Below are 14,869 nucleotides of genomic sequence, written 5' to 3' on the forward strand. Positions count from 1 at the left end.
AAGTGGATTGTTTAACATATTGATTGTCTTTGTTCACAGTTCATAGCTAAATAGAGGGAATTCATCTTATTCTCCACAAATTCAAGCATGTTTCTCGCAATTTTTTTATTTTCAGCAACTCATTTTCGTCCTACTGTAACCTTTTCTACCATTTGTTTTACCCTATCGATGTCTTTGTTTAAAGGTTGTATTGCGATTTCTAATTCATTTTTTTCTTCTGCCTATGTGTAGTTTCTCTCTTAGGCCGTGTTTTACTGGGAATTGTCTTCATAAATCGAGGTATGTTTCTCTCAACTTTTATATTTTAACTAGAGGCCGGACACAAGCGATGCATGTGCAAATCAGAATGTTGACAAAATAATTAAGTTGGAAGCTAATGCGCAAGTCAAATGTTGAAATATGAGCATCTTCCGGTGTATTTTTATCAACATTCAACTTGCATATGCATCAAGTGCGCCCGACCTCTGGTTTCAAATGAAACTGGAAGTTCATGAGTTCTCTTTGTTACTGTATTATTAATTCAAGGCTAAATTTATTCTCTGCCCTTTGGGTTATTGGTGGGTACCATCTTGAAAATTCTGTACGCGTCTTTGGAGGATGTGGCAAGTAAAAAGTGTGTAGATTGTTTCAATTAAAATGATTGAAATAACACCTTCCCTCCCTTTAATTAACAAAATTAGCATGTTGGGGACTTTTTCCACCAAATCACGGCCACTTTTTCCGCGTAACTTTCCCTCTTTTTTTCTTTTACTTTACTCTTTCGTTTTTCCATTTCAGACTGCATGTTGAAATGTCGGTCTTCCATTTCAGACTGCATGTTGATGAAGTTTTTTTTGTTGTTCTTCAACGCAATAGTTGTTATCTATGGGATCGACCAGATATTTGGCCGAAATCTCTGTACGAATCACCCCTATCGGTGACATGTAAGCTCTAATTTAGAAGTCATAAAAAAATAAGGTATGTTTAAGCGGTGGTTTCAACCATGGGAAGCCTTATGCTGTGTTTGGATGAGTTTTTGAGAAATTTTGTAAGATTATGAATAGAGAGAGAAATGAGAGTAATGATTGGAAGTAGAGAAAATGATTGAAAAAAGATAGAAAGAGAAATAAAAATAATGATAGGAGATAGAGGTGAATAATTATTGAAATTAGGAGTAATGAGTGTTTTTTGAGTTGAGAATTTTTTTTTCCAGAAAGCAATTCATACAAAGCAAATCTTCACTCTAAATCATTCACAGATTTGAACTTATTCCTTTATGACACATAATTGTGGATATCTATCGGTGAGTAAACACTCTTGAATTTTGTGAAACTGACTAATATTTGGGACCTATTTGAGTCAGTGGAACACCCTCTTTTTGAATGTTAAAGTAAACACTCTTGAAAAATAAGTACTTATTTGAATTAGTGAAACATCCTCTTATTCTAATTGTTAAGGAAATAGAGTTTCATATTATTTGGAAGTAGAATGAGATATTACTAAATAACATTTAGAATCTCTCTACACATTGATTTTGAGATGGATATAAAGTTTTCACATGGTATTAGAACGGAGTCCATTCCATCCCATATTTAAAAATTCACAATCTACACTCCATGATAACAGACCAGCAAAAATATTGTACGATGATAGAACCCACAAAATAACCACATGTGACAAACCTCAAATGCGGCTGCATATAAGGGGATGTTAAGGAAATAGAGTCTCATATTGTTTAAGAGTGGAATGAGTGATCACTTAACAACATTTGAGACATCTCTACAAATTTTGCCAATTGATTTTGAGTTGAATATAAAGTTTTCACATTAGTAAGGAAAAATATAATAAAAAGAAAGAAAGTTAAAGCCAGAAGGAGAGAGAGAAGACCTCTTCACACATTATCAATTAATTTTGAGTTAAATATAAAGTATTCACACTAATAAAGAAAAATAAAAAAAAATAATGTGAAAGAATGAAGAAGAGAGCGAGTAAGAGAGAGAAGACATAAAATTAAAGAGAGAAAAAGTGAGAAGTGACAGAGTTCCGAAAAGATACGTTTAGAATAGTCTTACTATCTATGCAAAACGAGAGTTGTAAAACGGGCAGTGCCGTGCTGGCCTGACCCGTTTAGCTTCGTGCCAATTGTGCCGGTCTGTTTACTTAAATTATGTCGTGCCATGCTTTTTTCAATTTTGTTGTGCCGTGCCGGCTCGTTTATTTGATTGTGTCGTGCCATTTTTTAATTGTGTTGTGCCGGCCCGTTTACGGTTTACTTGGTGGTGCTCGTTTGCGGTATGGTGGTAAAGTGTGTTGCCACTAACGGTCCGTTTGGATGCGGGATAAGGATTGGGGGTATTAGTTAATAAGGGGAGATAAGATAGTAGGGGGTATTAGTTAATAAGGGATGACCCACGTTGATGTGATGTTTATGGAGGGGAGATTAAATAGTAGGTTGTTTGGATGAGGTATTAGATAAGGGGGATTAAATAATACTTTGTTTGGATGGAGGATTAATAGGGGGTATAAGGGAGGGTGGATGATGTAAAAAGCTATCAAATGACCTTTTTGCCCTTGTACAGTCCCTAAATTAATTATGTATTACGTTTTATATATAATTACAAATTTAATTATTCTTTCACAATTTAAGCCGCAATAATTTATTTTACTTATAATCTAATCATTGTAACAAGTATCAAAAATTAGAATTTTTTTTAAGTGTTTTATTTTATAATTTCATTTATTTTGGATCAAAAGCAAGCAATAATTTCGGTTTTTTAAGCATAGTGGATGGGTGGGGTTGCATGGGCACACATGCACTGAGTAATTTTTCCCAATCCTTTTATAATCTCGGAGAGAGAGAGAGAGAGAGAGAGAGAGAGAGAGTCAGAGAACAACCGAAGAAGAAGAAAAGAAGAAGAAGAAGCGCAGCAGCAGCAGCCGTCGTCCCAATTCGTCGTCGATCGTCGGCGGCTCCTCGCCGTCGTCACTGTACGTCTCTCTCTCTCTCTCTCTCTCTCTCTCTCTCTCTCTCTCTCTCTCCCATTTTCCCCAATCTGGGTGTGCATGTGTGTGATAAAGTGGGCTACTCCAGAAATGGAAGATCGGGGTTGAGGGAAGGGGGATAGAGAAGGGTAAAATCGTCAGATTTTGAGGGGATTGGGGGGGTATAACTTATGGATACCTCAAACCCTATCCGAAAATAAGACCCCCGATGCCCCCTTTCTCCGGTCTTGGCCAAGAACCGGTCTTCCTGAAAACCCCTCTGTTTTTGGTTTCCAAACGGGGGTAAAGCCTGGGTCCCAGGTCTTATGAAGGGGTGAAAGCTAATCCCTCCTCTCATGGATGCATCCAAACGACCCCTAACGTGATAAGCTTGGGTTCGAATTTCCCCAGCGCCATTTGTTCCTCCTTTTTTTATATGGTGGTGGCGTGTTGCCACTATTTTTTGTCCCTTAATTTTTTTTTCTATTTCCCTAAAACTCATCTCTCTCTCTCTAAATTTTTGGATAGATTCCCATAAAATTTGTATTTTTTCCACTAATTGAAAAAAAAAAAAAAACAACATGAGTCACATGACCCATTCGGAGATTAAATTTTTACGTGACCCATTTCAACAATTTTTTTTTATAATGTACAATTTACAAACGAAACCCTATTGTCTAAGTTCAAAATAAACTAAAATAATTTCATTCAATAAAAATTGATAATTTGTTTTCAAATCATCGTAAGATAAAACGCAATGTATGTGCGGTATTTTGTCAAATTTACATGGCAAGCCATTTTTTTTTACCTTAATTAATGACATTACAAGAATACGAGTCATAGACTCATGATATAGCAAGTCAATTTATTTAATAACATTAAAATTATTATCTATTTTTTCGTGTCGTGTTGTGTTGAAAAATGTATGCATTATAATTTGTGAAAATTTATATGCATCTCTATTAATTATTTTGATGATTAATTCAATGATATTTTTATTCGGCAAATACAAAATTATCGAAAAGTCGATTCCCGAATTAAATATTTTCGTGACCTTGAAATATAGCATAAAGTCTCTTGGATTCATGATTTATATTTACAAAGACTTTATTGAGCTCAATACATGCTTTAACGGTTTATTTAGATGAAATTGTGAGCCACAGGTTGACGAACCGGCTGACAAGCCGGCTGTCTGAACAGAAAGCTGTGACAACCGGACGACCACCCGGATGACCACTCTATCAAACGGCTAGTTTCAAACGGCTAGTTTCCAACGGCTAGTTTCAAACGGCTAGTTTCCAACGGCTAGTTTCCAACGGCTAGTTTCAAACGGCTAGTTTCCAACGGCTAGTTTCCAACGGCTAGTTCCAACGGCTAGTTTCCAACGGCTAGGAAGCATATGGATGGCTATATAAGGCATCAAGAACTCATTAATGAGTACATACACAAGCTACAACATTCCATATTATTGCAAGAGCAAATTCTCAAAAGATCAAAGCCAAAAATTCTCATTGTTCTTCCACTTTCATATTATTCTTGAGAGAAAATTTGTACAAGTCGTGAGCGATAATTTTCATACCTTCTTCACATACTTGTATTTCCTAAGTGAGTGTTTGAGTCAAACACTTGAAAGCTTAGAAGACCAAATTCGGGTTGGAATTTGGGTGTTATTGTTTTTGAGAAGTTTTCGGAGAAAATTCTTGCGGTTGTGCTAGCTCCTCGGGAAAGCTAGAGGCATTCGGTTCTTGTAAGCACCCGCAAGACTTACAAGTTGTAATCTTTTAAAGATTAGTCTAACCTTCAAGTAATTGCTTGAGGAGAAGTGGAGTAGGGCCGGACCGTGGACAAATCCGGACCGAACCACTATAAACGGGTTCTATCTCTCTATCTCTCTATTTTGATTGCATACTTATTGTTTGCATATATTGTTAGAGATAAATTTTTATTGGTAATTATTACTAGCAATCCTATTCACCCCCCCTCTAGGTTGCATAATTTGGGTAACAATTGGTATCAGAGCCTCGGCTCTTGTTTGTAGATTTAACCATCTAAGAGTTAAGATCCATGGCAACCACTAGTAATGTTTCTTGTATCGAAGGTCAATCGTCCAATAGACCTCCCTTGTTCACCGGAGAAAATTACTCTCATTGGAAAAATAGAATGATGATCTTTATTCAATCCACGGATTATGATCTATGGAAAATTATCAAAAATGGTCCCATTATTCCTACTAAGAAAATTGGAGAAGAGACTATGCCTAAACCAGATTATGAGTGGAGTCATTTGGAAAAGGCTTCAATAGAAAAGAACTATAGAGCTATGAACCTTCTTTTTTGTGCTATTACTCCCAATGAATATGATTGTGTTTCCGCATGTGAATCGGCTAAAGAAATATGGGATAAGTTAGAAATGTCACATGAAGGAGATAGTCAAGTTAAGGAGTCCAAAATTGATATTCTTGTGCATAGCTATGAGCTCTTCAAAATGAAACCGGATGAATCTATATCTCAAATGTTTGCTAGATTTGCTAGTATTACTAACGGTTTAAAAGCTCTTGGAAAGATTTACAGTCAATCCGAAATGACAAGGAAGGTGCTCCGTTCCATGCCAACCAATTGGGACACTACCACCTCCATCATCCTACAATCCAAAGATTTCTCAACATACACGATGGACAAGCTCATGGGATCTCTCATGACGGAGGAAATGCATCACAACCTCAAGGGTGAAAAAGAGAAGAAAGTTAAGGATCTTGCCTTCAAAAGTACAACAAGCAAATCAAAAAGCAAGAAGGATTCAAGCAACGAAAGTGAGGATGATGAAATGGCGCTCATCACAAAAACGTTCAAGAAACTCCTCAAAAATAGAGCATCTCACAAAGGCAGAGGATTTTCAAGAAAAGATGGAGGCAAAGAAGAAAATAGTAAAAAGGATCCAATCATTTGCTACGAATGCAAAAAGCCCGGCCACATCAAAAGTGAATGTCCATATGCAAAAAAATATTCAAAGAAGGACAAAAAGAGAGCTATGATGGCCGCATGGGACAATAGTGACGATAGTAGCTCCGATGAGGACGATGAGCAACAAGAGGTCGCTAACTTGTGTTTCATGGCCATCGAAGAAAACGAGGTAGATCTCGACTCATCCTATTCCTTTGATGAATTATTTATTGCCTATAAAGAGTTGAAAGTAGAATTTGAAAAGGTTGTTTCTAAAAACAAATTTCTTAAAAAGGTTGCTAAAGATCTTTCACTAGAAATAGATGATTTAATTGAAGAGAAAGATATTTTGGAGGAAGAAAATGAAAGTTTAAGAACCTCTTTGGAAAAAGAAAAAGAGTATTTGAAGGATACTTCCAAAAACGAATCTTTAGAAAAACAAATTGATGATTTAACTAATTCTCTTTCAAAACTCACTAATGGAAAAGAAAGTTTAGACATTCTTCTTGGAAAACAAATGGTTTCTTTTCACAAGGCCGGAATTGGTTATAATCCCACTCAACACAAAAATCTTTTTGAAAAAGATGTTCCTCCTTCTAGCCATTCTAAATTGACATGTCATTATTGTGGTAAAATTGGTCATATTTCTCCTACATGTCCTATGAAAGGATACTCATCTTCTAATGCAAAAAAGGTTTGGGTTCCTAAGAACCGTATCAATGCTAACCTTCAAGGACCCAAGATGATTTGGGTACCAAAAGTCAAGAATTGATGTGCTATTGTAGGTATGCTTCAAAAGTTCTCTCAAGGAAGGAAGTTGGTACCTTGATAGTGGATGTTCAAGACACATGACCGGTGACAAGAGGGCTTTCAATTCTCTTTCGTCTAAAGATGGTGGACATGTCACATTTGGAGACAACAACAAAGGTGAAATCATAGGAATCGGCAATATAGGTAATTCTCCTATTATTGAAGATGTTTTACTTGTTAATGGTTTAAAACACAATCTTCTTAGCATAAGTCAATTATGTGATAGAGGAAATCGTGTTATCTTTGAAAAATCTAAATGTATCATTGAAAATGTCAAAAGCAACAAGACACTCTTCGTTGGACAAAGACTTGAAAATGTATATGTTTTTAATCTCAATGATTTAAGTAATTGTGATATAAAATGTTTTTCCGCTTTGAGTGAAAATAGTTGGCTTTGGCATAGGCGCCTAGGACATGCAAGTATGGATGCTATTTCAAAACTCTCTAGAAAAAATTTGGTAAAAGGTCTTCCTAAAATCAAATTTGAAAAAGATAGACTTTGTGGTCCTTGCCAACAAGGAAAACAAACCAAGGTTTCTTTTAAGTCCAAAAATGTTGTTTCAACTACTAGACCTTTGCAATTACTTCATATGGATTTGTTTGGACCAACTCGCTCTCCAAGTCTTTGTGGAAACTATTATTGTCTTGTTGTTGTTGATGATTTCTCTAGATATACATGGGTGATGTTCCTAGCTCATAAGAATGAGGCTTATCCTAATTTCACTAAACTTTGTAGAAGAGTTCAAAATGAAAAAGGATTTGTTATTTCTAACATTCGTACGGATCATGGAAAAGAACTTGACAATTCTTTATATGAAAAGTTTTGTGATGAACATGGTATTGGTCATAACTTTTCCGTACCTCGTACTCCTCAACAAAATGGAGTAGTAGAGAGAAAAAAATCGTACTCTGGAAGAAATGGCCCGCACTATGCTTTGTGAAAACTCTTTGCCAAAATATTTTTGGGCGGAAGCCGTTAATACCTCATGCTATATTTTGAATCGAGTTTTAATTAGGCCTATCCTCAAGAAAACTCCTTATGAGCTTTGGAATGGTAGAATACCCAACATTAATTACTTTCATGCCTTCGGTTGTAAATGTTATGTATTAAACAATGGAAAAGATAACTTGGGTAAATTTGATTCAAAATCGGATGAAGGCATCTTTATTGGTTACTCTCTTACTAGCAAAGCATATAGAATTTATAATAAGCGCACTAATCTTGTTGAAGAATCTATTCACGTTTCCTTTGATGAATCTAATCCTTGTGCTACTAAGGATGTTGTTGATAATGATGACTTAGAGATTACACATAAGATTCATGGCTTGACAATTCAAGAAAAAGTTGATGGTGATACTCAAGTAGAAAGCTCTCAAATCAAAGAAGATGAAGTTATTAATCAACCTCAAGATGCCATGGGAGACAACCAAGATCTTTCCAAGGATTGGAGATTCGTGCAAAACCATCCAAAGGACTTGATTCTTGGAGAAGTTTCGAAAGGGGTAACCACTCGCTCGTCTCATAGAAATTTTTGTGAAAATCAAGCTTTTGTTTCTCAAATTGAGCCTAAAAACTTTCCGGAAGCTCAAGATGATGAAAATTGGATTTTGGCCATGCAAGATGAGTTAAATCAATTTGAAAGGAATAAAGTTTGGGCATTAGTACCTAAGCCTCTTGATCACACTATTATAGGTACTAAATGGGTTTTTCGTAACAAGCTAGATGAATCCGGAAATATTGTTAGGAATAAAGCTAGACTTGTTGCTCAAGGTTATAATCAAGAAGAAGGTATTGATTTTGAAGAAACTTTTGCACCGGTAGCTAGATTAGAGGCTATTCGCATATTGCTTGCCTTTGCATCTTTCAAAAATTTCAAGCTTTATCAAATGGATGTGAAAAGTGCATTTTTGAATGGGTTCATAAATGAGGAAGTTTATGTCAAACAACCTCCCGGCTTTGAAGATCATGTATACCCCGATCATGTTTTTAAACTCTCAAAAGCTCTATATGGTTTGAAGCAAGCACCACGTGCATGGTATGATAGACTTAGTTCATTCTTGCTTGACAATGGCTTTACTCGTGGAAAAATTGATACTACTCTTTTCATTAAAGCCAAAGGTAAAGATATGCTCATTATTCAAATATATGTTGATGATATTGTCTTTGGTGCCACTAATGATAATATGTGCAAAGAGTTTGCTAAGTGTATGCAAGGTGAATTTGAAATGAGTATGATGGGGGAGCTTAACTTCTTCCTCGGACTTCAAATCAAGCAAACAAATGAGGGGATCCTAATCAACCAAGCCAAGTATGCGAAAGAACTTATTAAGAAGTTTGGCATGGAAGGATCAAAGCCAATGAGCACACCAATGAGCACATCAACTAAGCTAGACAAAGATGAGAATGGTAAGGCCGTCAATGAAAAGATGTATCGAGGTATGATCGGCTCATTACTTTATCTCACTGCAAGTAGACCGGATATAATGTTTAGTGTTTGCATGTGTGCTAGATTTCAATCATGTCCTAAAGAATCGCATTTAAAAGCTATTAAACGTATTTTTAAATATGTTGCCGGTTCTCATGACTTAGGATTGTTTTATCCACGTGGAGTTGCATTTGATTTAATTGGTTATTCGGATGCGGATTTTGGAGGTTTCAAAGTTGATCGTAAAAGTACAAGTGGGACTTGCCAATTTCTAGGGCACTCTCTAGTGTCTTGGCATAGCAAGAAACAAAATTCCGTAGCTCTATCTACCGCCGAGGCGGAATATGTAGCGGCCGGAAGTTGTTGTGCCCAAATATTGTGGATCAAACAACAAATGGAGGATTTCAATTTGCAATATGATCATATTCCTATTAAATGTGATAATACTAGTGCAATTAGCTTAACCAAGAATCCAATTCAACATTCTCGAACAAAACATATTGAGATTAGACATCATTTTATAAGAGATCATGTTCAAAAAGGAGATATTGAACTTAACTTTATTAGTACCGACAAGCAATTGGCGGACATTTTCACAAAACCCCTTGGTGAAGAACAATTTTGTTTCATTCGACGAGAACTCGGCATGTCTAATCATTTATGAAAAAGTTGTGTTCTTGATGTCAAAAGTTTTTTTTTTTTTTTGGATTCAATGTTGAGTTGATTGAATTCGTAAATATCATACTTGATGGAGAGTACAAATGATCTTGATAAAGAAATCACCCTCCAAACATTTTATCATATGATTCATTTTCCTGTGTTTGGTATGCAGAAAAACAGTTTTATGGTCTTTAATGCTACTCCTCTTAAACGCTTTCTGGACTTAACCTGCATTTGTCAGTGTAGAGACCCGTATTTTATTTCCATAATTCTTTATGTTTTATTAAGGCATGAGTTGTGATATAAAATGGAGAATGAGTTCGGATGTCGAATGTGCTAGAATTTAGAAGTTCGGGATGCAAGTGTAATATGCATGGGTGTATAAGTGAAGGTGTGTGTAGGGGATAATTCTCCCCCACATATATTTCTTTTCTTTTCCGGGTAGACACACACACGTTTCTCTCTCTCTACTCCCTCGACCGACTCTCTCTCTTTCTCACCTCTCGTCCAAACTTCTCTCTTCGATTTCATCGCCTTAGAATGAGATTTCGGAAAAATCCCAAGTACTAAAGTTGTTCTACGCGACGAGATCTTCCTATTGATCGAAGAAGAATCATGATCGGAGCACTTTGAGGTTTCCTCCATGTTCGGGCTTGCTTCTAACCCTCGAGGTAGGGATCTCCTACCTTCTTTACATGTTTAAGTGTTGGTTAGATGTACAAGAATCAAGTTTGATCATTTATTTTGAGTCTTGAACAAATCTGTTATATGCTGATAATTTCGTGGGTTTTGGAAATCTGTCTTTTGGGAGCCCTCTGCTAGAAATCACTGGCATTTGTCATGATTAAGACCTCAAGGGGCGGGTCAGGGTCGTGACAGTCAGTCGGATGTCCAAGCGGATGTCCAACCGGACAACCGTGAGGTTGAGACTTATTCAAGCTTTTGCGTTGCTAACTCTGATTTATTAAGTCTCTTACACTTAGTTTGTATGAACTTCATGGCTTAGTGCTTAAATTGTCTCTTATATACTTCGCCGATATGAATTTCTTGTCTCTAAGCTTGCAGGGATAATCATTCTCGGTAATACCCCTCGCATTCTTTAAAAAAGCTCTCTTTTAGGGGGAGCATGTATTAAGGGGACACAACAATAAACACCCGAACACAATTTTCTTCCCCTATTCTTGTTCTTTTCGGCGCCACCCCTATTCTTGTCCTATTCGGCGCCGCATCCCCTATCCTATCTCTATTCGGTGCCGCATCCCCTATTATCTCTCTTTCGGCGCAGCAATTCAATCAATTCGGCGCACCATTTCAAACAATTCGGCGCCGCATCTCTATCCCTTATCCTCAAACACTTCTCTCATACTCTATAAATTCAACAACACTCTCTCTATCTCTTCATCTATCTATCTTTCCTTCTCTCTCGGCCTAAATCTCTCATCAAGCAATGGCAAACATACCGCAAGGGTTACCGTTTGAGTTTTACGAAAGAGATGCCGAACGAGCAGAGTTCAGGTTGTTTATCCAAACCATTTGGATGCAACTCTTTATCTTCATTCTGCTGTGTGCGTTACTTACCATGAGAATACCACCATGGTTCGGATGGAATGTAAATGTGGATACTCTGTGGTATTGGATTGGCATTATAGCTGCCGTTGTAGCAGCCATTATTCGAGAATACGAAAATCAAGGACGCCAAGCTCTCAATGAACGAAGATAGAGTGCTACAGGGCAAGAGCGGCATGGTGCTGGAACCATGGCCCTATTGTTTTTCTCTTTTTAGTTTTTTTTTTTATGATGTCACAGGGGGAGAAAAAGCCAAGTTTTAATTGATCTATCTTGCCATTTTGGGCAAATTTAAAAAAATTGCTTGCTATGATCTGATGATTATTGCTATTACTCGTTGATCATAGATAACTGCTTTGGTGCATGTATTAAGGGGGAGATTGGCATAACTCCTACTTGAATAAAAACTATCATTTTGTGTCATCATCAAAAAGGGGGAGATTGTTGAAAAATGTATGCATTATAATTTGTGAAAATTTATATGCATCTCTATTAATTATTTTGATGATTAATTCAATGATATTTTTATTCGGCAAATACAAAATTATCGAAAAGTCGATTCCCGAATTAAATATTTTCGTGACCTTGAAATATAGCATAAAGTCTCTTGGATTCATGATTTATATTTACAAAGACTTTATTGAGCTCAATACATGCTTTAACGGTTTATTTAGATGAAATTGTGAGCCACAGGTTGACGAACCGGCTGACAAGCCGGCTGTCTGAACAGAAAGCTGTGACAACCGGACGACCACCCGGATGACCACTCTATCAAACGGCTAGTTTCAAACGGCTAGTTTCCAACGGCTAGTTTCAAACGGCTAGTTTCCAACGGCTAGTTTCCAACGGCTAGTTTCAAACGGCTAGTTTCCAACGGCTAGTTTCCAACGGCTAGTTCCAACGGCTAGTTTCCAACGGCTAGGAAGCATATGGATGGCTATATAAGGCATCAAGAACTCATTAATGAGTACATACACAAGCTACAACATTCCATATTATTGCAAGAGCAAATTCTCAAAAGATCAAAGCCAAAAATTCTCATTGTTCTTCCACTTTCATATTATTCTTGAGAGAAAATTTGTACAAGTCGTGAGCGATAATTTTCATACCTTCTTCACATACTTGTATTTCCTAAGTGAGTGTTTGAGTCAAACACTTGAAAGCTTAGAAGACCAAATTCGGGTTGGAATTTGGGTGTTATTGTTTTTGAGAAGTTTTCGGAGAAAATTCTTGCGGTTGTGCTAGCTCCTCGGGAAAGCTAGAGGCATTCGGTTCTTGTAAGCACCCGCAAGACTTACAAGTTGTAATCTTTTAAAGATTAGTCTAACCTTCAAGTAATTGCTTGAGGAGAAGTGGAGTAGGGCCGGACCGTGGACAAATCCGGACCGAACCACTATAAACGGGTTCTATCTCTCTATCTCTCTATTTTGATTGCATACTTATTGTTTGCATATATTGTTAGAGATAAATTTTTATTGGTAATTATTACTAGCAATCCTATTCACCCCCCCTCTAGGTTGCATAATTTGGGTAACATGTTGTATTATGCCCAACCAAAATTGTGTCGTGCCGTGCTTGTCTCACTTTCGTGTCGTGTCTGGCTAAGACCAGGCTACGTTGTGCCCATCCCACCTCCGTGTCGTGTCGTGTTGTACCCGGCTAAGACTGTGTCGTGTTGTGCTGTGCCAGGTCAATTTCTGTGTCGTGTCGTGCCGTGCCAGGAGCACGATCGTGCCCGTGCCACATTTAAACGTGTCATGCTGGCCCAACCCACTTGACACCTCTATGCAAAAGAATCCTTCCATCTGCATTCTTGTAAACTTAACTTATTTTTTTATTTTGTGTTTTTTGAATTTTTGTTAGATTAGCAAGATTTTATTGGATTAATCATTCGTCTCGACAGGACGAGTCTAAAAAGTAATAAACTATGACCAAAGTGAAAAAAAGTTCAAAAAAGACGGCACTCAGGCTCCAAAAGATAGCTGTTTGATACTTTTTTTCGTTTTGAGTGAACTTTTTTACTATTTGTTATAATTTTGTACTTTTTAGACTTCTCTCATCGAGACGGGTGATTAATTCAAAAAAAAAAATTATGAATCTAACAAAAATTCAGAAAAGACGGAAAAAAAATTTAGTATAAGTTAAGTTTACAAGAAGGGAATGCAGCACGTGGGCTTCTGAGATTTAAAATAAACTAGTCAGATTTTGACAAAATGTTTGAAAATCCGATCAAACAATAAAAGGGAAGTTATTGTGCAAATTTTGTCAAAATTTGAGTTGCAAAAAATAAAGAAGATTTTAAAGTGAAAGATCTGTGCGACGATGCTATTAAAATGTATTTAGACTACAGTACATACATTTATCTCTAACATATATGAAATCTGTTCTAATTTTCACTAGGGGTGTTTTCTATAGTGAAAAATTCATAGATTTTTATTTGTAGTTGATAAGTTGTTAGGTGTTTTCGGTAGTAAATAAGTTGTTGAAAAATGTTAAATTATTTTCGGTAGTGAATAAGTTGCTAATAGGTTTGTGAGTAGAGTTATCATAGCAAAAAATATTTTTGTTGACAATTTTTTCGTTAGTGAAAACGAGATGATAAAATGCGTTAAAGTTTTTGTGATTTTTGTTAGCGAAAACATCCCCTAAATTGTGTTTTTTTCTTTATGTAGCATACCTAGCGGTACTTTTCTTCTTTGGTTTAATCCGGCATCCAATCCGGTTTGAAATAGATATAAAAAAATGATACTCTCTCTGTCCCTTTTTAAATGTCCTGCTTCGTAATTTCAACTTATTAAAAAGACATCATCATTATACCTTTCACATCAACTTTTTCCCCCATTTTCCCTACTTACCCATCATCATTACACTTTTATTCACTCACTTTTTAAAATGGAATCTACTTTTAGGGATAAAATAGACAATTCACCAATTTTTACCCACTAACTTTATAAAATGGACACTTTTTAAGGGACAACCCAAAATAAAATACCGGACTATAAATAAGGGACGGAGGGAGTACCTAGTATCTCATCGATACCATCTGACTAACCATTAACTAATAGCAACAATGGACCGAAGATTGCATTGTTATTGGGCCAATTTCACTGACCTCCCCTGAGGTTTTTGACAATTGCAGCAACCTCCCTTGAGGTTTCTGAAATATCACTGCCTTCCCTTACTTTTCAAAATATTATCTCCATTCCCCCTTCTGTTAGTATGTGCTGACTAAGTTAACAGAAATTGCTGATGTCACTTATTTTTCACTTCTTAATTCCCATAGTACCCCTAAACTCATGTTTTTACTCAACCAAACTTGATCTTTCTTGCTGAAACAACTGTAAGGAATACATAACTTATTTTTTCAAATCATTATTATCTTTGGTAATTTTATTTTAAATTTGATTCATTTGTTAATTTTTTTATTCCTCTCACTGAGATGAATCCACATGGTTAAATTTTTTTGCGCAAAAGTATAAAAAAAAGTGAATAAAACACAAATAAGAA

Source organism: Rhododendron vialii, chromosome 9a (assembly GCF_030253575.1).
Source record: "Rhododendron vialii isolate Sample 1 chromosome 9a, ASM3025357v1".
NCBI lineage: Eukaryota > Viridiplantae > Streptophyta > Magnoliopsida > Ericales > Ericaceae > Rhododendron > Rhododendron vialii.